We start from the raw sequence: 23,362 nt of genomic DNA on the forward strand, positions 1-23,362 counted from the left end.
TTCTGGGACATGAGACCCTTCTGGCTTTTCCCTTACTTCTCTGGCTATTCTTTCTTAGATGATTTTGTGGATTCTCATAATTTTCCTTACTTTTCAATGTTGCTTTACTCCAGGGTCCAGTTCCTGGAGTAAACAGGCCTCTGTTTTTCTGTATTCTCTGTAGGGAATCTCATTCAGGTGCATGGTTATAAACACCATGTATAACCTGTAAATTCCAGAATAATATCTCCAGTTTCAACACATCTCTGCTTGGATGCTTAATAGGCATCTGAAACTTAATTCTCCAAGTGAAACTTGTGGCTTTCCCCACTTCATATACCCTTACTGCCCACAACCCCTAAAGCCCCCCTCTACTCATTCAGGTCATCTTGACTCCTGTTTCTCTCACATTCCACAGCAATGCATCAACAACTCTTGCTGGTACTATCTGAAATTCACTCTCACTGCCAGCGACACCTTAAAACTTCCTGAATCTGACTCCTTCTCATCACTACATAGCTTTCACCTAGTCTCTGCCACCAATATCACTGTCTTTTTAGTCCTACCTGGTCTCACTGCTTGTTTTCTCTACAGAACACCCAGACTTGTCCTTTTAAGACATCCATCCCTGCTTACAACTCTCAGTGGCTTCCATCATACAGAATAAAACCCCAGGCCCTAATCATGCACACAAGGCCCTGAGATTTGGCCCCCACTACCTTTCTGACCTTTTCTCCCACCCTTTTCCTCTTGATCACTACTCTCCACCGTGGCAGCCTCTTTGCTGTTTCTTGATCATGCCCAGAACATTATGGTTTTTGCATTTGCTATCCTCTCCCTAGAAGTCTCTTCTCTCAGATTCCTGCTGAAACTGCTCTCTCATTATTTGTAGGTAACTCTTAAATATTCCTTAATCAAAGAAGTATTTTCTGACTTCTCATTCAATAAAATAATATTCCTCCTTTATGTTGCTTTATGTTCCTGTTATTATCCATTGTGTTCAGTATAGGAGTTGTGCCCAGCTTCTGTGAAGGTCATTCACATTAACTGCAGTGTGATTGGCTCCCCTGGAAGTCTGCAGTGCACAACCTGCATAAACCGCATATGGCATACATCTAGCACAAAATTATAGCATAAATGTATTTATTTATTTATTTATTTATTTATTTATTTATTTATTTATTTATTTCTGATTCCCCCACTAGAATGTAAGCTCCTCCAGGATGGGGACTTGGCCTACCCAGCATGTAGAATAGGACCTACAACAGGACCTAGCAGACGCTCAAAAATTATTTGATATATGAACTAATATCTATCTAATGTCCATGTGGATGCATAGGAGGAGAAAAGAAAGAAAGAAATATACCAAATGTTGATAGTGACCAATGAAATTACATGTGATTTTTTCACTGTCTTTGTACTTTCCTTAGGAGACGGATATTTTAACAAGAATATATTATCTTTACAAAGATGCAGTTTTTTGGAGTTAGATAAACCTGAGGTTGAATTCTGCCTCTACTCTTTACTTGTTGAGTAACCTTGGTCAAACTTATTACCATCTCTATGTCTCTTAAAATAGAGATACTATCTAGTTCATTGGGCTATTATGAGGGTTAAATAAAATATGTACATTAAAGCTTAGCACAGCACTTGTCTTAGTAAATACTACTCTCTCCTCCTCCTCTTAATTCTTCTTCTCCTTCTTTTTTAAGATTTTATTTATTTATTCATGAGAAACACACAGAGAGGCAGAGACACAGGCAGAGGGAGAAGCAGGCTCCATGCGGGGAGCCTGATGAGGGACTTGATCCCAGGACCACAGAACCACGCCCTGAGCCCAAGGCAGAGGCTCAACCACTGAGCCACTGAGGTGTCCCTATTATTGTTCTTATTCTTCTTCTTGAGGGGAGATCATTGAGATGTAAAGAAGTCTTTAAGTCTTGAAGAACAAACTGGTCTATATTCAACTACAGTTGTCCTTCCCTGTTGGCCAGTGAAAGGGCATCACTGGGCTGGACCTATGCCCAAGACAATGTAGTGTGGTGAATTAACAAAGAAGAAACCAGGTCACTGCCATTCACATCTTAATGAAGACCCGTTATTAATAAGACTTTAAGTCCTTTAAGGCTTCTCTACCCCTGTTTTCTTGTGATTATAGCAGGAAAATGGGCTAGAAAGTGAGCAGGAAGAGAAGGGAGGAATCTCTTTTCCTTTATTCTTCAGTATCCTGGTGAAGAAGAAATCCATGTGAAAGAACAGTGAGGTCCTGGGAGCAATCAATGGAGCTCTAGAGTCTGCCAGAGGGAAGAAAAGCTGCAAGAAAAGCTGCGTGAGCCGTCAGAAGCCCAATGTGCCCACCATGGGCCAAGTGCCAGCACCAGGAGAACTCTTTTGCCTTGGCCCAGAGACTTGGGGTGGGGCACAAATTCCAATCTCACCATGCCACCCTTTAGCTCAAACAGCAAAAGGTGACTTGACAGTCATAGATTTATGGTGATATTTATCTTGGTCAACACTCATGTTCAAGTCCATCACAATGATGTACTTTGTGGCTTACCTATTGGCGTCCCAGAGAGCTCACCAGAAAATGTTTCAGCCAGTGGTTCAGTTGTTAACTCTGGCAACACTTCTGGCCTGAATCCTGCTATATCCCACCATGGGAAGCTCAGTGAAATTAATTTAGAGTGAAACCTGGAAGTATTGTTCCTTCTCTGTTCTTTAAAATTGGAATAAGCCTTGAGTAGGAAACATCCTCTCCCTGACCTCTGGCCCATCCTCATTCCTGTAGGATTTCCAGAGCCATTCTAACTAGAAAACATCTCAAGCCCTTAAACACGAGAGCAGCAACAAGGAAGACAAAGGTCATTGGGCAAAACCTCTAATTAGGCTAGTGTTCAAATCCAGAAGAAGTCTATTTCCAAGCCTCAAATCTTCAATATTTCTCTTTAGACATAAGTAAAGGCAGATAAAGAAAGCCTTTGTTTCTGGTTCACCTATAGGCACTCCTAGGGAGCCTATCTTTCAGTCTTGTGAATGCTTTTCTTGATGAAAAGGAGAGAGGGCAGGCTCTGTTCCTTCCTTGGCCTCCAAGCCATGTGACCAGAAATATCCATCATTGTGTCTACCATATCCTTCCATTTTTCTAAAAGAAACAGCCCTATTATTACCACCATTTAACCCAGCATCATGGTCTCACACCAGCTACAGCTGATTGGGCCAGAAGTGGAGTCTGACCCAAAGGCAGGTAAAACCTTGGCTAAAAACAGTGGCCCATGGTTTTATGTGGTGCTAGAGACTCTGCTCTGACAGGAAGGAGCAAGAGCAGTGAGAGTTTTGCCCTCAGGAAGTTGAAATAGAGAAGATCTGAGATTGAAAGTATGTATCTCACAAGACATGAAGGGTCATTAACCAGCTGAAATTGGGATAAATCAAAATTATGAGAAAACAGAAAGCACAATATGGAGAAGATACACATTAAAGGTGCTGAGGCAGTTGCTGGGTCATTAGAAGAGGAGTGGATGTCAATAGAAACACTGTTACTCGAAATTAGTTGCCTTCCATGGAATTTGTGGGTTTGATAGTTTCATAGTCATAACTTTGACTTGAAGTTGTAGTAATAGTTGTAGTTGTAGTAGTTTACCACAATTGCCTTGTAGTAAAGAGACTAAAGCTAGTTTTGTCAGATCTTTTTTCCTGCAGTACACATAAAAGGTGGCATCAGTCTCCTGCCAGGGCCTCAATCTTCCAGCAAACGTTCTGTTTGTGTACGACCACATTCTGTGTTCAAAATCAGTCTTGACAGCCTTACTCTTCTCTGACCAGCTTTGACCCTTCATAAGGCTATTTTCCATTGAGCTCCTGTGAGGCTCACATGAAGGTGACATCGGGATAGTTCCCATTTCCCTCTTTTTGGCTCCATTTAGTGCATTTGGTCTATACTGAGTCACAGCCCAACAATTAGGCACATTTTCCTCCTGTCCTGTGTTCCCACAGTCCTCCAGGAGGAGGCCTGATAGATTCACACCCCACCAAACACATTTTACATTTGGTAATAAAGCCCCCAGGGGTTACATGTGAAAGGATGCAACAGAGATCACATCTCCCCAGACACTGTTTTATATTGAATCTTGTTTTTTTTGCCTTAGCTCTTCTAGTTTTGCCTTTAATTATGTCCACAGAATAACCCTAGAAACTGCAACCAATGAGGGGGATCAAGAGAGTTACTGGAGGACATTTTGCTTCCTAGAAGAGGCCTAGCCCTAATTGGGAGAAGATAAAAAGATTGTAGGATTCCTTCCAGTTCAAATGTGTTCAGAGATAACACATTAAAAACAATTTAAATCTTATAAAAGCCAAAGAAATGCAAAATTTAAAAAAATATAGCAGCTTGGTAGACATAGCAAATTGTGCCTAAGGAGGTGAAAGAATCAAGTAATGATCCCTGCCATAGACACATGGGACTGTGTGTCCTATCAATGCTGTGGCAAAAATTCAGTCATCATCCCACAAGGAACCTCTTCTGTAGTTAATAAACCACAGTAAAAAAAGAATGGCAAGTCCAAAAGTACTTGGGAAGATAATCCCAAAATCGTTTCGGATTATAAAATGGGCATCTTTTAACTTCAGATATATAATTAAGAGCAGAATTTTTAAAGAAAACTAAATATACATTATTAATATTTTTGCATTAAGGGATCTGTGAATATTTTATCATTTACAAAACTTAGAAATAATTTAGCCTGTTAGAATAAAAGCATGTCTGTTAATTCTAATTTAATATGTATACTTCAGTTAATTTATTTAAATTTATGATTTTAGGTTGAAGTTACTTTATAACTTCATTGGAACATATGATAATTAAAACTTAATTTGATAGCCTTATAAGGGTTAAGCACCTAGTTTTATAAACTAAGTCAGATGATTGGTATGTTTAAAAAGGCTACAGGGAGAAGAAATGGGTAGGAAATATCAGAAAGGGAGACAGAACATGAAGACTCCTAACTCTGGGAAACGAACTAGGGGTGGTGGAAGGGGAGGAGGGCGGGGGGTGGGGGTGAATGGGTGATGGGCACTGAGGGGGGCACTTGACGGGATGAGCACTGGGTGTTATTCTGTATGTTGGCAAATTGAACACCAATAAAAAATAAATTTATTTTAAAAAAAGGAAAAAAAATAAAAAGGCTACAGGATGGTAATGATGGTCGATCTAATACCCACATAATGTCCTCTCTTTTGAAGTCCTAATAAAACCATAGCAAAGGAGTTTTTTTTTTTTTTTTTTTTTTTAAACCAAAGTCCATAAGGATGGGGAGAAAAGGCAAGGAAAAATGGCAGTAAATTTTGGAAGCTGAAAAACAGACAGATGACTGTTAATTTACTTAGCAGAAGCTAGAAATCTGAATTTTAAGCCTGAAATGAAGAGAGCCAAGAATATCCTGATCTAAACCACAGAACCCTAAAAAGACTTAGAGCAGAAACTAGGGAGGAAGGTGGGGGATAGTGACCAAAAAAGAGACATTGGTTGACAGTACTCAGAGATCACAAGTCTCTGGGTAAGTGCCTCTCCCCTTCTCTGGTATAATAAACATAGAGTCTTCTCTGAGCAGAACCAAACAGAAGGACTCTGCACTGGAGAACAACAAGCCATAGGTGACAGCATGAGTGTATCGAAGAAAGAGTAAATTAATATATGCACATGACTGAGAGCTAAGCTTCTCCTGAAGGCAGAGATTGGAAAAATATACTCTGGGAAATCTAACCAGCCTAAGAGGAAAGACCTTGGGTTGGCAGCATTGGGATTCCTCATCAGTGGCTTAGCCAGATCCACCTAAGTGAAGGTCAAAGTCAACAAATCCCCACTCATATGCTCAGGACTTCCAATCTGCTGTTTACTTACTCACTTCTAGACATGAGCAGACAGGCAGGGGTTGCCAGACATCTGAGAAGTGGCTCTAATATGAAAAACAGAGACCAAGACAATCAAACTAGTCAATAGGAGTGAGCAGAGACTACACAGGGATACAAAACTTACAAAAAACATAATTGTTACAACAATCAGAGATAAGCATAGATATTGCATTCATGAGAAAAGAACAAGGTGGGATAAAAGGAACATTCAAGGAATAAAAAAAAAGTTCTTAGAAATGAAAAACATGATGGCACTAATGAAAGAAATCAAAAGGGTGGGGAAATGAAGGTGCTAATGAACAAAATAATGAAGATGGAAAAAAAAAGATAAAAGAAAAACAATAGGGGAACAATTTAGGACAACCAACATCCAAATAGTGGAAGTTCTAGAAGAAAAGAAACAGAAAGAAAAAAAAATAGTGAATTAATCAAAAATGATTAAGAAAATTTCCCAGATCTGTAGGACAGGAGTCTTTGGATTAAAAGGACTCATCAGGGATCCCTGGGTGGCGCAGCGGTTGAGCGCCTGCCTTTAGCCCAGGGCGTGATCCTGGAGACCCGGGATCGAATCCCACATCCGGCTCCCGGTGCATGGAGCCTGCTTCTCCCTCTGCCTATGTCTCTGCCTCTCTCTCTCTCTCTCTCTCTCACTGTGTGTGACTATCATAAATAAATAAAAATTACAATAAAATAAAATAAAAGGACTTATCAGATTCCCAGCGTGATCAATGAAGATAATCTACATGGAGTCATTACTCTGTAGACTATCAGAATTGTAGAGACACATATCTGCTAGAAATAAATTAATAAAATTTCAGGAACTAATTTGCAACATCTATATAGAAACTAGAAGACAACTAAACAATGACTTCAAAATTTGGAGAGAAAATAAATTCCAGTTTAGAATTTTCTATCCAGAGTAACCAAAATTAAATGTGAAGGAAGAAAGGTGATATTTTCAGACACAGAAATATCAACACATTTAGTTCCTAAGCACACATACTCAGGGAACTACTGGAGGATGTGCGCAATCATTGAAATAAGGGAATTAGTTCACCCTATCAGAAAATGAGTGGAAATGTTGAGTTCCTATATTCTGATTTTTGTTTAGGGTAAGAAAATGGGTCAGTCAGCTCTGTGTTAGAATGTTGGACATTTGAGAATGATTAGGATTTAAAGAGGAAGAGGTAATTCTGAAGTGTTCCATTATATAAATTGAACAGGGATAAGAAAACTGTGGTCTAGCATAAGACGCAGTAAGGGGAATCATCAGGATGGCTGTGAAGGGAGATGGTGGGAACCCCACACAGGGAGGATACCCACTGAGGCCCAAGCAGTGAGACTCAAGAAGTAGACAAATTGACATCAGCACATCATTGTCCAGAATACTCTCTTTCTAAATCAGCTAAACTACTGAAGGACAGACTCCAGCAAAATAGGGGATAGAGGGAGACATGAGATAGATCTCAGGACATGAGATCTTGTTTCTTCCAAGAAGGAGGAAGACCTGAGATTCAGGATACAGGCTTCCTACTCATGAGAAGACAAAGGGAATTCCTGAGATGACAGTAAAGAAAAGTCATGAGTGATGGTATGTGGCAGGCCTAAACCAGCCCAGGTTGAGGGAGAATGAAATTCTCTAGGAGGGAAGTCTCCAAGGGGAAAAAGGGCAGTAAGGCAGTGTTAGATCCTGACATGATAAAATTTATGAAATATTGTCCTGAAAGATTTGTGGAAATTGTGGGTAGAATTAGCAAAATGTACAAACAAAAAACTTAGCAAATTTTTTTTAAAAGTCAAGCAATTGCTAACTTCAGGGAAAGCAAAAAATGGGAAATAAAACAGTCATAGTGCCCTACAAAGTTCAGCTTAGAATAACGTTTACATAGACAAATAATGTGACCACTGAGAATTGCTTCAACCAAAGATCTTGATGTCACTGTAGTGAGACAGTGGTCTGGAGAAGCAAGAGGAAAGGTGGCATGAGAAAGCAAAATCCTCATCAGTTATTGTGCATCAGGAGAAGTGGGTCAAATTGAGCTACCAAAAGTGAGCAGTATATGCATATTATTTAGGTAAATGGAGAAGTGTATATTCCAAAACAAATGGCTGAAGGTGTCAAAAGTAGCCGATCTCTGGAAAAGCAGAGAGAGTATGGGAATAGGGGAACAAGGGAACCATTTTTATGTCACAAGATTTTTTGTACTATTTGCGAGTTATATGTATGAGCTACCCTAACAAAAATAAAGAATAATTTAACAAAATAGAATACATTAAATTTATAAATACTATTTAAAATGATGATTAAGTTTGTAAATGGGACAAAGTTTAACCAAAGGCCCCTAAAAGTGATTGTCAGATTTATTGGAATTATATGTAAAATAATAAAGTTGGTAAATTGAACATAAAAGCCTAAGGAAGGACTAGCTTCACTTAACTTGAATAAATTTAATATTATTTCAAAAAAGCTTAAGGAACTTCTGAATATCATTTTTTTTCTGTATAAAAGTCCATCTTGAGAACATGAAATTCCCTGGTATTGTCAGATTTAAAAGCCTGTGCTGAATGGTAGAGGAGGGAGCAATGGCTGGGGTTCCTGGCTGGCTCTGCCCTGGAAAAAAGGAAGGAGTCTTCAGCTGTGGGCTTTCTTCAGCACCCATCATTTACACACTGGGCAGATGGACTCATGTGGGCACCCCAGTATCTCATCTACCCAGGAAGCCAGCCTCTTCCAAGCATTCTGCATCCGCTGGTCAGAGCAGGCTTATCTGATCTTGAAGCTCTGTGCGGCCAACCCTGAGGCCCACAATGTGCTGAGCAGCCACCTCCACCGCTCAGGGCAGTTCACAGTGGGATCGACAGTAGGGCTGACGGACTGTTTTCTCAACCCTGTTAGTGACCTTTACTGCCCCACAGTCACTAGACTCTGGGGAAATGGGCAGTAGCTCCTAATTAGGAAGTGTGGTAGGGTGAGCAGGCAGCGGAGGATGAGTGGGGATCCAGGGCCAGCGGTCAGAGACTTCTGTCTGAAGGAGACCAGCCTGAAAAGAAGAACAACTGTCAAATGAGTCCACACTAACAGGCACTCATTTGAAAGGATTATGAGACATGTTTCCAGAGTCACCTCAGGAAACATCCCCCCCCCCACCCCCACCATTTTATAGACCTCTGACTCTTCAGAATGTGGGACTGGGAAGAGTAAATTTAAATCGGCAGGATGATATCGAGCAGGGCTCAGACGCCCTGGAAAGTCAAGAGCGTAGACTTTGTGGGCAGAATGAACTCTGTGGCAGCTGCTCACCTCAGCCGGTTTAGCACAAAAGCAGCCTGCAATGTGCAAATGAATGGGATGGCTGGGTTCCAGTCCCTCTTTATTTACAAAAATAGATGATGGGCCGGATGTGGCCCACAGACAGTTGTTTGAGGATCCCTGCATCAGGAATGCTAAGGAACGGGAGAATTTCAGGTTGTTTGATGAGTATACAGTGGGTAAGAATGTCAGTCACAATATTACCTGTTGCAACTGCTGGAAGACAATCCAAGCTTGCTTAAACCAAAAGAGGATTTTTCACTTATATAACCGAAAATCTAGAGGTAGACCTGCTTTAGGAGCAGTTCTAAATGACTGGTCTTTTTTCTCATCTTTGGGCTCACACTCTCTTCTGTTGAGGGCATTCTCAATCAGGTTCTTGGAGGCACAAAGTGGCTGCCACCAGCCACCAAGCCTATGTCCTTCTAGAGCTACATGCTGTAGACAGAGCATGGAATTCCTGACAGAGACTTGAGATGCGCTCAAACTATACCAGCTTTAAGCCAGGTACCTATTCAGTGTCGATATGTGCTAGGATGAGGCTCTTTCTTTACTTAGCTACTTGGAAAAGATTCTCATTACTCTTGGGCCTTATTCTTCCTTATAAACATTACAATCTGCTTATCAAGCTCCATGGTAAACATTCCTGGGCTTAACTGGAACTGTATTAAGTCTATAGACAAATTTGAGAAGAATCAACATCTTGATGCTTCATATTTATGAATGTGGGATAGTTCTTTCCATTCATTTAGATATTCTTTAATATCTCTTAACAATTATTTTAATTCTCGGGCAGCCCTGGTGGCTCAGCGGTTTAGCGCCAGGCGTGATCCTGGAGACCCGAGATGGAGTCCCACATCCGGCTCCCTGCATGGAGCCTGCTTCTCCCTCTGTGTCTCTGCCTCTCTCTCTCTCTCTTGCTGTTTCTCTCTGTGTGTGTCTCTAATAAATAAATATAATCTTTAAAAAATAATAATGATTTTAATTCTCCTTGCAGTGTTCTTAGGTATGTTTGGTTAGATTTATTTCTAAATTCTTGATTTTTTTTTGATATAAGTGTTATCCTTATTAGTTTATCTATTGCCACATGTTACTCCCAAACTTAGTGACTTAAACGGTGATAAAACTTTGTTACGCTCACAGTTGCATGGGTCAGGATTTGGCATATCCTGGTGGGGACTGGAATCTCTCATGAGGTTGCCATCTAGCTGTCAGCTGGGGGGACTATCATCTGAAGGCCCAAGTGGAGCATGAGGCTCACTTCCAAGGTGGGCCCTCACATGGTTAGCAAGTTAGAGATGGTTGTGGGCGAGGAGCCTCAGTTTTTCCCTGCTGGGGCCTCTCTCCAGGCTGCATGGTGTCCTCACAACACAGTAGCTGGCTTCCTTCAGAGTGAGTGATTTAAGAGAAAGAGAAACCTGGGAGGAAGCTATCCTTTTTATGATCTAACCTCAAAAATGGCATAATATTACTTTCTATTTGTTAGAAGTGAGACACTAGTCTGTCTTATTTTATGAGGGAGAGCAGTTTGGTGCCACATTTTGAATCTCAGGAAGGAAATAAGCACAATGCCCAAAGTCTGAGAGTTTCTGTTTTATGTGTGTGTGTTCAAAGAAACCTCTGTGCTTACACAGAAATGGACATTTACTTTTCCTAGTTTTACAATGTGCTTCCACTAGGTATTTGAGTAAATCCAAAGGAGGTACTATTTCCTTAACATTGCTCTCACCATGGCCCCTGAGGGTCTCTGAATTACAGCCACATTGAACTGATTTTATCCTCCCATAGATGCTCCAGTCTTGTTGTTATTCTTTTGCATATGCTTTTCTCTCTGCCTGGAACACATTTCAGCAGTGGCCAATGCCCACTGGAACTTTCCTTGACTGAGCCTGTGTAAGATGCCACTCTGCATGCTCCCACCACGCCCTATACATTCACCTGCATAACACTAATTACACTATAATGCAGTGTTTCTCAAAATCTGGTCCTCAGGCAGTACAACCTGGGCATTTGGGAGAAATGCAGATTCTCAGGCCCCACTCACACCTCCTGAATCAGGCACCCTGGGATTGGGCCCTGAAATCTGTGGGGTAATAAGCCTCCAGATGATTCTGGTGCTCGATCAGTTTGGGACTTTGCTTTGGGATCAGTTTGCTTTGTCTGGTGCATTGCTTGTTTACTTTTGGATCCCACGCTGGAGGTAGGCTGCATAGGGCATGCTGCACCTGTCCTATTCACTTCTGTGTCCGCCAGGCTCACAGCAGGTGCTCTTTCTATTCTACTGGTGGAATCCAAAAGAAAAAGGTAAGAGTAAGTGAGAGGTCCTGATCAGAGGCAGCTGCCTAGTGTTTAATCTCTACCTTGCTGCCTTCACCTGCCCCGGCTCCCGCCCCCCAAAGTCAGCCACAGTACAGGATGTAGCCTTTTTGTTTCTTTGCTTGCTTGCTACTTTGCATGGCCTGGGGATTCATTATCTTCCAGATAAAATTGCCTCTCAAGAAGCCAGAGGTCCTGCGGCCCTGGGCAGACACCATTACCTTAAGGAAGTGCTCTGGGACAGGATAGACAGCTGCACTGGGGGCGGTTGTGGCTCTGTGTCAGCCACGGGATTTGGCTGAGCTCCGACACTAGGTCCCTCTCTGGGGACTTCTAACAGCTTGTGCTGGGGCAGGTGCATTGTTTTCTCCATGGGAACCCATAACATAGCACAGGAAGTGGAATGAGGGCAGAAGCCAGATGACTGTGAGCACCCAAGGGGGTGCTAAGAAGGGGGGGGGGGGCGGGTAACAATCCAGGGACTGCTTGGCAGCAGCAAAAGGAATTTTAACTATTCAGTGGGGATTCCTGTCTCCCTACTCTTCTTCCCATCCTTATCCATCTCCACTATTTCTCAGACTCCATTTCTTGATGTGGCACCTCTCTTACGTGGTCATTTCCAGATAGGACAATGGACCCAAGTAGAAACTTACTTTTTTTTTTTTCTCTAAAGAAAGCAAAACATTCATGGTACAGTTTTGGATTGTGATTTCTGAGAGGCAGGCTTCTCCTGTGTGTGTTTGGAGGCACAACTTTCCCCCCTTCGTTTCCATACTGGAGTTTTGTTGTTGTTTTTTTTAAGATTTTATTTATTTACTCATGAGAGACACACAGAGAGGCAGAGACACAGGCTGAGGGAGAAGCAGGCTCCATGCAGGGAGCCCGATGCCTCCAGGGTCACGCCCCGGGCTGAAGGCGGCGCTAGGCCGCGGAGCCCGGCGCTGCCCCTACTGGCCTCTGTACGACCTTCCTGTCCGTCTCCCGCGTGAATGGACAGATTATCATCTGCATTTTCTAGGCTGGCCTGTGTGGCCTGTGAACGAGAGGACTGTCCTCTGTGATTTCTCCTGAAAGGAGTGGGGATTACTGCTGTCAGTCACTGTGAACAGATAGTGACGAGGGTGCTCCGGAGTGGCCGGGGTTGCCCCTGGAGTCTAGGGACGGCGGGTGGCGCCGCGGTGGAGCGCCCGCCTGCAGCCCAGGGCGTGACCCCGGGGTCCCGGGACCGAGTCCCGCACCGGGCTCCCTGCGCGGAGCCTGCTTCTCCCTCTGCCTGTGTCTCTGCCTCTCTCTCTCTCTCTCTCTCTCTCTCTCTGTCTCATGAATAAATACATAAAATCTTAAAAAAAAAATAAAGTTGAAGTCTGCCACAGGGAATTAGAGACCATTTCCTCCAGGGGACCCCAACTGAATGGGAGTAAACCAGATAGATCTATACACCCAATTATCTGGTTCAGGGGTCAGCAAACTATGGCCCTTGGGTCAAATCTAACCTACTGCCTGTTTTTATAAATAAAATTTTATTGGAATACAGTTATATCAATTTATTTACATATTGTCTGTGGATGCTCTGCTACTACAACGGCAGGGTTAGGAAGCTGTGACGGAGCCAGTTTGGCCCTTAGAGGCTAAAATATTTACTGCCTGGCTCCCCTCAAAGTTTGCAGTCTCCTGCTCTGGTGGAACATTTATTTCCCCCGTGTGATCCTTAGCCCCTGGCCCTCACATGGCCATATTTAAAGGCTGCAGCCTGATTTCATCTATGCTAGTGGGCTTAAAATATTTACTTTAAATTTTTAACTTGGCAATAATTTCAAGCCTACAGAAAAGTTTCAAGAATAAGAATAACACAGAGAATATTATATACCCTTTACCGGATTCACTTATTATTAACATTTACATCATTTGCTTTATTACTTATCCCACTCTCTCTTTATACAATATATTTATATCTTATACATCATATTTATTATATATATTTTAATCAATAATATTATGTATAATATTTTAATCAACTAAATATAATATATTTAATCAATATACTTCAAAGCTCTGGGCATTAGAATCATTCATGTACATGTACAGGCTTCCTAAGAATTAGGATTTTCTCTTTTCATAATCAATTTTCTTTCTTTTTTTTTTTTTAAAGATTTTATTTATTTATTCATGAGAATCACACACACACACACAGAGAAAGAGGCAGAGAGACAGGCAGAGGGAGAAGCAGGCTCCATGCAGGGACCCCGATGTGGGACTTGATCCCGGGACTCCAGGATCACGCCCTGGGCTGAAAGTAGGCGCTAAACCACTAAGCCATCTGGGCTGCCCTCATAACCAATTTTCAACTTTAGTTCATATGAGGACACCAGCGGATTTTCTTTGTAGCATTTTTTTTCCCTCCAGTATAGCATTCAGGGTCAGGAATTGCATTTACCTGTTATGAACCTCAGGCTTTGAGGTCTGATTCTGTTAAGGAAGAAAGCACTTCTTTCATAGTTCATCTCCTGGAAGACTGTAAGGAAGAGACAACATTTTTTTCTGGTCCTTTAGTGTTTATAGCTGGGGACTACCTGCAACAGCCTGGAGGACTATTCTAGAAACAGAGGAAATGTCCGTGGAACGGGGCTTCTAGAAAGGCAGTATCCTACAGGTGTCTGCCCATCCTCTGGATGCGGCAGCAATGCCACATGTTTGGAGACCACGAGATTGTCCAAATGACCCCTAGGGTGATGGATTTCCAGCCAAATCTCTTTACTCTCTGGCTGCAATGAGCCTGAGATATCCCTTTCTATGATGGACCCCAGCTCTAACGAGGTAACGTGTTAGACACTTCCAGCAACCTGGGAATTTGGAAACGGGATGAAACAGAACTTTAGAATCAAAGGCACAGATTTGCAAGCTGCAGATCTGGGGAGGGTCTGAGCCTGGGAAGTTAAGATTAGTTCATGGCAAATTAAAATTAATTATATCAATTAAAGCTACCATTTAAAGTATAATTAGTGATCCTTTTAAAATAAAGATTTTTTTTGTTAGCATAAAAATTAGATTAAATAAAAATTAACCTGTACTAGATGCAATGAAGTTTGATTTGGTATATGTGTAATATATATCCATGTAATCTTGTAGAAGTGTGTGTGTGTGTGTGTGTGTGAAACATACGATTCACTTAATCATTTATTCATTTTTTTTAAATCAATGATTTATTAAGGGTTTATTGTGTGAGAAGTGCTTGATGGAAAAATGAATCACACATTCCTGGGTACGCTGCGAGGGGCTATTTTGCTGTATTAAAGAATTTGGATTTATCTTTCAGAAAGTATTATTCTCACTGGCCCTGGCCTGGGCCAAGAGAATGCAGGTTTGAAATTGTGAGCTTTTTGCGGGTGGGTGGTTAGCACTCTTGGAAAACATGATGCCTGGCAACAGTCTGTGGCAGGACTGAAAATACTGGTAAAGGGTTTAAGACTAACGATTCTTCCAGAACAACCAGCCTGACAATGAGTAATATGCCGTTTGATGTGAAAATTAGAAAACTGGCAGAGGAACCTGCAAGAGGGAAATTGGATTTCCAGAGAGACGAATGGGAGGCCATGCGGCTGAATAGAGTTCATAAGATGCAAACGCATGCAGGGGAGTGGCAAGCCTCCCTCACTCCCAGCGCACAGAGCAAGTCCCTGTTGTTTATTTATTTGTGGGTGAAAAGCGAGCGCTCCGTGGCCCTGGTGTTTATTATCAAAATGGATGGATTCAATATCGAGCAATGATGTGTTCAAAATGAAAGCCACATCATTAAATGTTACAGGCATTTATTAACACAGTTTCCTCCTCTTGCAGATAAAACAGGCAGGTGCCACGTGACTTCAGTGTTTTCTCGTCTGGCTTTGTCGGAGGCTCCGTTTCGGCAGGCAGTGCCGTGGAAGGCAAATCTGGGAAAAGCAGAGATATCCAGGAGGAAGTGATGAGGAATGGAGAACACCCAGAGGGCAGCCTTAAAGGGGAGGGCCCCAGCTTCTGAAAGCACAATGGGACTGTCCACTTACTGCTCTTTCTCTTTAGCTCCCCTATCATCTGTCCCATCAGCTCACCTGTTGGTTTCCCATCTCCTTTCTCTTCTCTCTTGCTGCATCTCTGGCTGCATCTCATTGATCAAGGAATGGCTTCGATTCTTGTGAACTGTGACTTCTAACCTGGACACAACAATTATTGGGGTAGGTGTCAACCTTCATCTTGGGATCTTTTGAATGGTTCCACGCCCAGAGCAACTCCGTGCTGAAAAGACTGCACAGATTTGAATGGCTATGCTCCAACTGAAAGAAACCGACTTGGGAGAAATGACATAAATTCATTATTACTGAACTGAAACCTCTTTCTGCTCCAGGCAGAGAAGATAAATTACCACTCAAGTGATATAAAGTTATTTGAATGTTTCATTGGATCAAATGCATCAGGATGTCTGGAAATCTCTTCTCTTTTAAGTTGGAATTAAAGAATGGTTATCAGGCGAATAATAGACACTATCATTTGCATACATTTCATCTCAAGAGACTTCTGAAGTTATGCAATACTCAAGTGGCTAATTGTTCTTCACACTCCTGACATATCAAGTTACAGCTCAGATTAAGGAGGACATATTGGTGACTGGGATGACCAGTGGGGCCCACAAGGAGGGCAAGGGCTGAAAGAGGGTATGGCTGATGGGGGCACCACGAGATCTTTTAAAGTGTTCCCATGAAGGACGTGAACTTGGCAAGTTTATTTAAAGCAGATTTTTTCCATGTCATCTGACTCCAGATAACAGTATTCAATGATGACCAAAATGCCAGTGCTTTTTTTTCTTTGATAGTCCCTTTTCATCAAAGACTTAAATTCTTTGAAATAGCCTCTAAAGTTGCCATTAAAGTTGCCATTAATTCCACCACCCACCGACTCTTGCAAATTCTTATTGAGTAGATCCGTGGTCTGAGATTTTGCTATGAATGGAATTAATTTTCGGTGTTTGCTTAGAATGTGTAACATCAGCAGGCTGATTTTTGAAAGTCCTTCCTGATTTCCTCATAATCCCATGAGACCTTCAAGGAAGCCTAGGCCCCATTTTATTTACTCTGAGCCTCCAGAGCCTAGTACAGAGCCAGGCTTGGAAATGATGTACTTTTCTTGTTGAGTAAAGATAGAAGTAGCCCATCTCCCATAGTGCCATTTTTGTTATGATTCTCAATATTACCCACACAGCTGTAGGGTACTCTGTAGACGTACAGGTGCTGGGCTGACAGGAATCTAGACTGGTTAGGCACTTCTAGCTTCAAATGAGAGACATTCCAGATTACCATCTGTAAGGTGGGCTTCCTACAAAAATAGAATACGAAGGTATGTGAGGTAGCAGGAGATGTCATCTTTGTCATGAGGTCACCTCTGTGGCACAGTGTCACCCAACACTCTATGTGTAATCCTGCACTTTCAAGCCTCTCTTAGATTAGCACTCTGGCATGACTCTGTGTGGTCAATGGACTGTGAGAGAAAATGACTGTGTGTCATTTCCCAGCATAGGCAGTTGAGACCCATTATCCTTAAATCCCACCTTTTTTGTCCCTTTCATGGGGACTTCAGAGACCCCAGATTTAGATTGTTCTGTTCTAATATGTCAAAGACTTCCCAGCCGGGGCTCCCTGGTGAGCGTGGGGCAATGTCCCCACCGAGTGCATTGCAATTATAACGTGAAAGAAAAACAAATTTTTATTGCGTTGAGTCACTGAGATGGGGGAATTTATTACCGCAGCTTAGCAAATTCCCAGCAGATTTCCCCTTACATCTCATTGGCCAAACCTAAATGATAATGGTCACTCATAGCTGCAAGAAGGCCGAGAAAAATGGGAAGAGGATTGCTAATTTGGTTTGAATGAATCATGGTCTACCCTCTGGGGCTATCTCACCCCAGAAAAAGGTGGGGTTTGGTTACAAGGATGAAGTGAGGATGACATTGGGTAGGCACTGTCAGTGTCTGCCGAATCACCAGATACCGTTCAGGCTAAAGAGAGAAGATGCTAAAACCAAAAAGGAAGAGGTGGATACCCAGGTAATTCTAGAACTCCATGCCTCACTCTGATCCCACGTGGCTCCTCCTCCTGTGAGCTGTCAAGATGCCTGGTTAAGTGACTGTTAAACTGCCTTTCCTCCTACCTCCTGTCTCCCACCCCCCAAAGGCTGCCCTTGAGGTAGGGAGGGAAGTGATCCCCGCTATCCCGTTGCCAAATCTCTCAGAGAGGTTATGAGGCTGAACAGATTTGTGTTTGAAAAGGGCTTTGAAGCTCTGGCGTGAAAGGTACCACAGAAGTGCAAATGCCTGCAATTCATAGCCTGCTGAATGGAACAGGAACTGAATTGCTTTAAACTGGAATTTCAGGGCCTGTGCCTGGTGTCTGGGATTTGCACAATGCTTTTCTGAAAGCGCTTTCTTCTGTATAGACTGCTATTTGTTCTTTTAGTTCCTTACCCAAGTTAACTCTCAGTGTCTCCTTACCCATCTCCTCCAGAGGAAGGCCTCAGGCTGGAGAAGGTGAACTGTAAATTTCTCACTTTGGCTTTGAGAATGTTTATCACTTCTTTCCCTCACCTTCTCTGGTGTTCACTCCTTCAGCCACGCAGCAGTCCTTCTCAGGCCCTTCCGGTCAGGAGTGAAGGGGTGGGGAAAGGGCGGGAATTGAACCCCTATCAGCTAGACCCTAGGATTGGCCCCGTGGTGGGAGTGGGGTGGATTCTGAGGATAATGGTCTGATCCACCTCTACAAACTAACTGGAGGGTTGTTAAAGGTGCACCTACCCAGGCCCACCGATGTGGGATTGTCAGCCTGAGTTTCAGGAGTTTGCCTTTTTCCAAGCACGTGAGTGTTTGCCAGGGAGGAAGCTCAAGAAATTCCTTATATGATGAAAGAATTGTGCAAGAGTCACATTGTACCAGGTCCAATGCTAAGTATCTTCTCTATAATTTCTCATCTAATCTTACCCAACAGCCTAGGATATGGCTATAATTCTCTGTGTTCCTCCATTTTCCAGATGAAGAAACTTGGCCAAGGAACTTAGCCAGGATTGGGACCCAGGTTCTAATCAACCTGAGCATGATTGAGTTGTCTGTTTCCTCTCCCTGAGGATTAACATTTTAAAAACTATTTCAGGGCAAGAACACAGTGGAATGGATCTCCAGTGGTGATGTTTCTGGCAGCAGAACTGGCGGGAGGCTATTACCCAATGCTGTAGTGTCAGGAAGAGTTAAATCTTTTTGACAGTGCAATGGCCCCCTTTGGGTTTGCCCAAATGGCACCTGTTGTTGAAGTCAATAGAGCTTACAATTTAATTTCATCTGCCTGCAAACAATCTCTCTCATTAGGGGGTGGAGTCATGATAGGATTCTCCCAGCCATGCAGTCTCACTTTCTACAGAGGTAATGCATGAATACAGTCACTGTTTTCTGCAGAGAGCGAGGGAGAGTCTCACTCTACCCTCAAACTGCACATAATGAGAAAGGAAACCTCTGGGTAAGGAGAGAGGGGGAGGCAATGATTGAGGGTGAGGAGGGGTGAGAAGGGGTCAAGCTTGTACACAGGGCTCCTAGAAGTGCTTGTCTTTTCCCTCTGTGAGCTGTTTTCTGTCCACTTGTAGGCTAGTCATTATGTTCGATAGAATTTGAATGCTTCCATTATCCAAATGACAAGGAAGTGGCTTTTCTACGTGTTAGAGATGAACCCACCGCACAGGCATAAGGGACTCTTTCTGTTTTCAACTCTGATCCAATAGGACCCTTTGGTTCAGTAATAAAGGTGACGGTGATAAAGACACAAGTAATAGCAAGGATAGTACTGGTATAATTTGCTTGCTATTATACAGGGTGCTCTGCATAAATCTCTTTTTTAGAATGTATTTATTTATTTATTCACGAGAGACACACAGAGAGAGGCAGAGACGTAGGCAGAGGGAGAAGCAGGCTCCATGCAGGGAGCCCAAAATGGGACTGGACTCGATCCCGGGACTCCTGGGACTCCGAGATCACAACCTGAGCCCAAGGCAGGCGCTCAACCACTGAACCACCCAGGTGTCCCTGAATAAATCTCTTTGTTTACATCTGACAACAACTCTGTGAGCTAGGGATTTCTTTTTTTTTTTTAAATTGGGGTTCAATTTGCCAACATATAGCATAACACCCAGTGCTCATCCCATCAAGTTCCCCCCTCAGTGCCCGTCACACAGTCACCCCCACCCCCCTGCCCTCCTCCCTTTCCACCACCCCTAGTTAGTTTCCCAGAGTTAGGAGTCTTTATCTTCTGTCTCCCTTTCTGACATTTCCCACACATTTCTTCTCCCTTTCCTTATATTCCCTTTCACTATTATTTATATTCCCCAAATGAATGAGACCATATAATGTTTGTCCTTCTCCGATTGACTTATTTCACTCAGCATAATACCCTCTAGTTCCATCCACGTTGAAGCAAATGGTGGGTATTTGTCATTTCTAATGGCTGAGTAATAGGATTTCATGGACATTTTACAGAGGAGGAAACTGAGACGGAGTGGGTCTGAAACTGAACGTCATACGGCCAGTAAAGATAGAAGCAGGACTTCAGATATGTACCTTTTCTATCACCCTCACCCAATCCTGCAACTGTGTTTTAGTAATGACATGAAGACTGTGTGTGTGTGTGTGTGTGTGTGTGTGTGTGTGTGTGTCCCAGTTATTCCCCAGGGATCAGGATACTCTTGACATAGCACATTGCTTTGGGAGTGTTGAGGGTGTTTAAAAACCCTTTCCTTCCCCTCTCCCCAGGGAATTCCTTGGGGAAACTGGTGGGAGGAATACTGTTGGAAATTTCATTTTCTATTATGAGTTATCAGTGACAGAGAGTACGTGTGTGTTTGCATGTTCTGGCAATACTGGTGTCTGATGTGTGACCTGTTTTTTATTAAAGTTATAGCTTTTGCAGGGAGTTAGGGTTATTATTGTGCTTTGAGAGAACAGTTGTCAAACTTGGACTCACTCTGGCATGTTGAAGGTGATTTCAGGTTCTTTGCCCAGGAGATGTATATGCTAATAGGAAAAATGCTCTTTCTTCTCTTCAGGCCAAGTTCAGAAAGATTATACTAGCTCTGTGGATTGCAAAAGGAAAATAAAAGAACAGACATGGCCTGGGAGGCAGATTTGGAAGGGAAGAAAAAGGAAAAAAAGGTAATGTCTTTAAAGAAGGATGACAAAAGGAGGGTAGTAGTGTCCCTCCTTAAAGCTCTGTGGAGTACATGTGGTATGGGGCAAACCAAATAGTGAGTGTTCATTACTGAATGAATGAATTGTGGAATTGAATTCAACAAGTTATTAGAGCTATGGAAAAATTCAAGTTATACATATGATTTCCTTTTCTCTAACTTCATATTGAACAAGAGTTGTCTGATGGTACGACGGGATAAACCTATTTCCAGGTCATGCTGTGCAGAGGATATTTGTCAATCATTGCCATCCTACATCTTTCAGACTCCTCCTCTTACATTTTGTTGATTTCTCTCATTAGGATTTGCATCTTCCAACAGTAGAGGTGAAAAAATTTGTGTTCTAAGTCTCAGATTCCACTAGGGAAAGGGGCCACATAAAAGGAAGATCATATCCAGAATCCACTTTTTCTAGAGCATGCCATGCTCAGTGCCTCCTGCTCAGTGTCTACTGGGTATTCAGTGCTGCTGCATCCACGCCACCAACAGGACTGACCTGTGGGTGGTTCAGTAGTGGCATTTGGATTCTTCCCTTGGCTCTAGAGTCTCTGAGCTTAATTGCTGGCTGTGAGTTTCTGGAAATTCTGTGAGTTTCACAATATTTGTAATCATTTTCCTTTTTGTTTCAGCTAGCTAGAGTTGGTTTTGTTGTTTGCACCTGAAAATCCTGATCTATTTGTGTAGACGTTTCTGTTTCTTATGGTGAGTTAATAAATGGCATTCTGGTTTTCCTGATTCCAGCTCACTCTGGTACACTGAGATGAGTTCCAAATTTCTGACTATGCAAGACAGAGAGTGTAATGCCCTAGATCCTGGACTGTGGCTTTTACACTGCTCTGAGAACTCCATCACCATATTCAGGAACCCTTGATGGCTTAGTATTGTCTATTGGAAAAATTCCAGACCTCAGACTCTGGTATTGAAGGCTTTTCACTTTCTGTTCTACTTTCCTGCTATATTACCAATACTCTAACATCACTACCAAATTGCGATGTTTGCTGTCCTTTTGATTTTTTTTTAAACTCTGGGTACTGGGACACCTCAGTAGCTCAGTGGTTGAGTGCCTGCGTTCAGATCAAGAGTCCTAGGATCGGCTCCCACATCCTAGGTTCCCTGCATGGAGCCTGCTTCTCCCTCTGGCTATGTCTCTGCCTCTTCATCTTTCTGTGTCTCTCATGAATAAAGAAATAAAATCTTAAAAAACAACTCTTACACTCTTACACTATTCTCTCTGCTTGCAGGAATCTGCCTTACATCTCTGTCTACCAGAATCTTACCCATAACTCAGGACTCTATTCAGATTCCATTTCTTCAATGAAGACTTTACTAATGACTCCCTGAAGAAGTATTGCTTAATCATCTAAAATCTTCTCTGCATTGAGAGCATCTATTCTATAATGCCTTGTCTAAGAATTAGTTTGTCTGTTTAGACATCTTCCCAACTATTCTATAGACTCAAGGATCAGACCATGTCTTACCATTCATTTTGTTTCCTCTTGTGTCACTGACATTGAATCTTGGATTTGGTAGATGCCAACACAGTCAATGCAAAAATTAAGTAGTGAACTAACTGCTTACAATAGGTATACTATTTGTCAAAACAGAAAAAAATTGCTTTTAGAGATATATGGGAATTTTGCCAGAGCTTCAAGATTGAGGTGTTCCTGGACCATCCATGGGATCACAATTCTTCAGCAGTGTAACTAATAACCTAGGGACATATGCACTTAAAGTGTTAGAAGAATATTATGTTCAAGGCATGTTCAGTGCTAAATTGTGGGTAAGAGAAAAGGTTTGTCCTACCTTTAACATGTACCTTCACATACAGACTCATTAGTGGGTAGGGTTCCTTTCAGAAGAGTTGGAAGAAAAGAGGTCTTAAGAGTCTAAAGTCCTGGTTTTTCTCTAGCCTTGTTTCTGCTACAAGTTAAAGGAATGACCTTGGGCAAGTCATCTATCTTTTCTAGGCCTTAGCTTCTTTGTCTAAAAATTGGGTCATGATAATTTTTTTGCCTCATTTGATTGCTGAGAAGCCAAATAAGATATGAATATCTTGGAGGCACAGAGGCAGATAGGGAAGGAAGTCAGTGGGAAGAGACAGAAAAGGAGAGTAGTAAGAAGGGAAAGTAAATACCATTTGGGGGGAGATAGAGAATGGAGCCAGAAACTGGCCTAGAGGCACTACAGGTGGCGGGGCTGGTGGGGTGGGGGGGTTGTGGGGGGGGCTCTTCCATCTGAAAGACACAAGAGAATTTTTCACAAGTGTTTCTCAGGACTACAGTAGATTGCTATTTCCATACCAAAATTTCATTCTCCGTCCCCTTCACTATCAGAACCCCTGTATTGTGAGGGGGAACCACCTTGGAAAGAGCAAATGTTTTTTCACGTGTTGCTTTTCTCTCAATCCTACCTCTGGGAGGCTAGGGAAGCACTTACATATTGTGGACATTCTACATGCTTTGGAGAATCAGTGCTGTCCAAGGAACAATTGTGAACTTCTTAATAAAAAAAAAAAAAATCATAGTTTGGAACAGAGTTTAAATAAGTCACATGAGACTGGGGCCTCTTTATGGTTTAGGGTGAAAAGATCTCTTTTCACCTGTTATT

The 23,362-nt window shown here is 42.4% G+C and overlaps 1 long non-coding RNA gene across 2 annotated transcripts; it reads right to left on the reverse strand.

Annotated features, from left to right (window-relative positions):
- Nucleotides 1–15,258: 15,258 nt before the first annotated feature.
- LOC144321633 (uncharacterized) lies at nt 15,259–18,249 on the reverse strand. Of its 2 annotated transcripts, none has more exons than XR_013387227.1 (3): nt 18,120–18,249; nt 15,598–15,699; nt 15,259–15,438 (listed from the first exon to the last, which is right to left on the reverse strand). It is a non-coding gene; the product is annotated as an uncharacterized LOC144321633 (long non-coding RNA). The 2 variants fall into 2 exon arrangements; XR_013387228.1 differs by lacking the exon at nt 18,120–18,249 and adding an exon at nt 17,579–17,646.
- Between the last annotated feature and the right edge of the window lie 5,113 nt (nt 18,250–23,362).

This window comes from Canis aureus, chromosome 10 (genome assembly GCF_053574225.1).
Source record: "Canis aureus isolate CA01 chromosome 10, VMU_Caureus_v.1.0, whole genome shotgun sequence".
Lineage (NCBI taxonomy): Eukaryota > Metazoa > Chordata > Mammalia > Carnivora > Canidae > Canis > Canis aureus.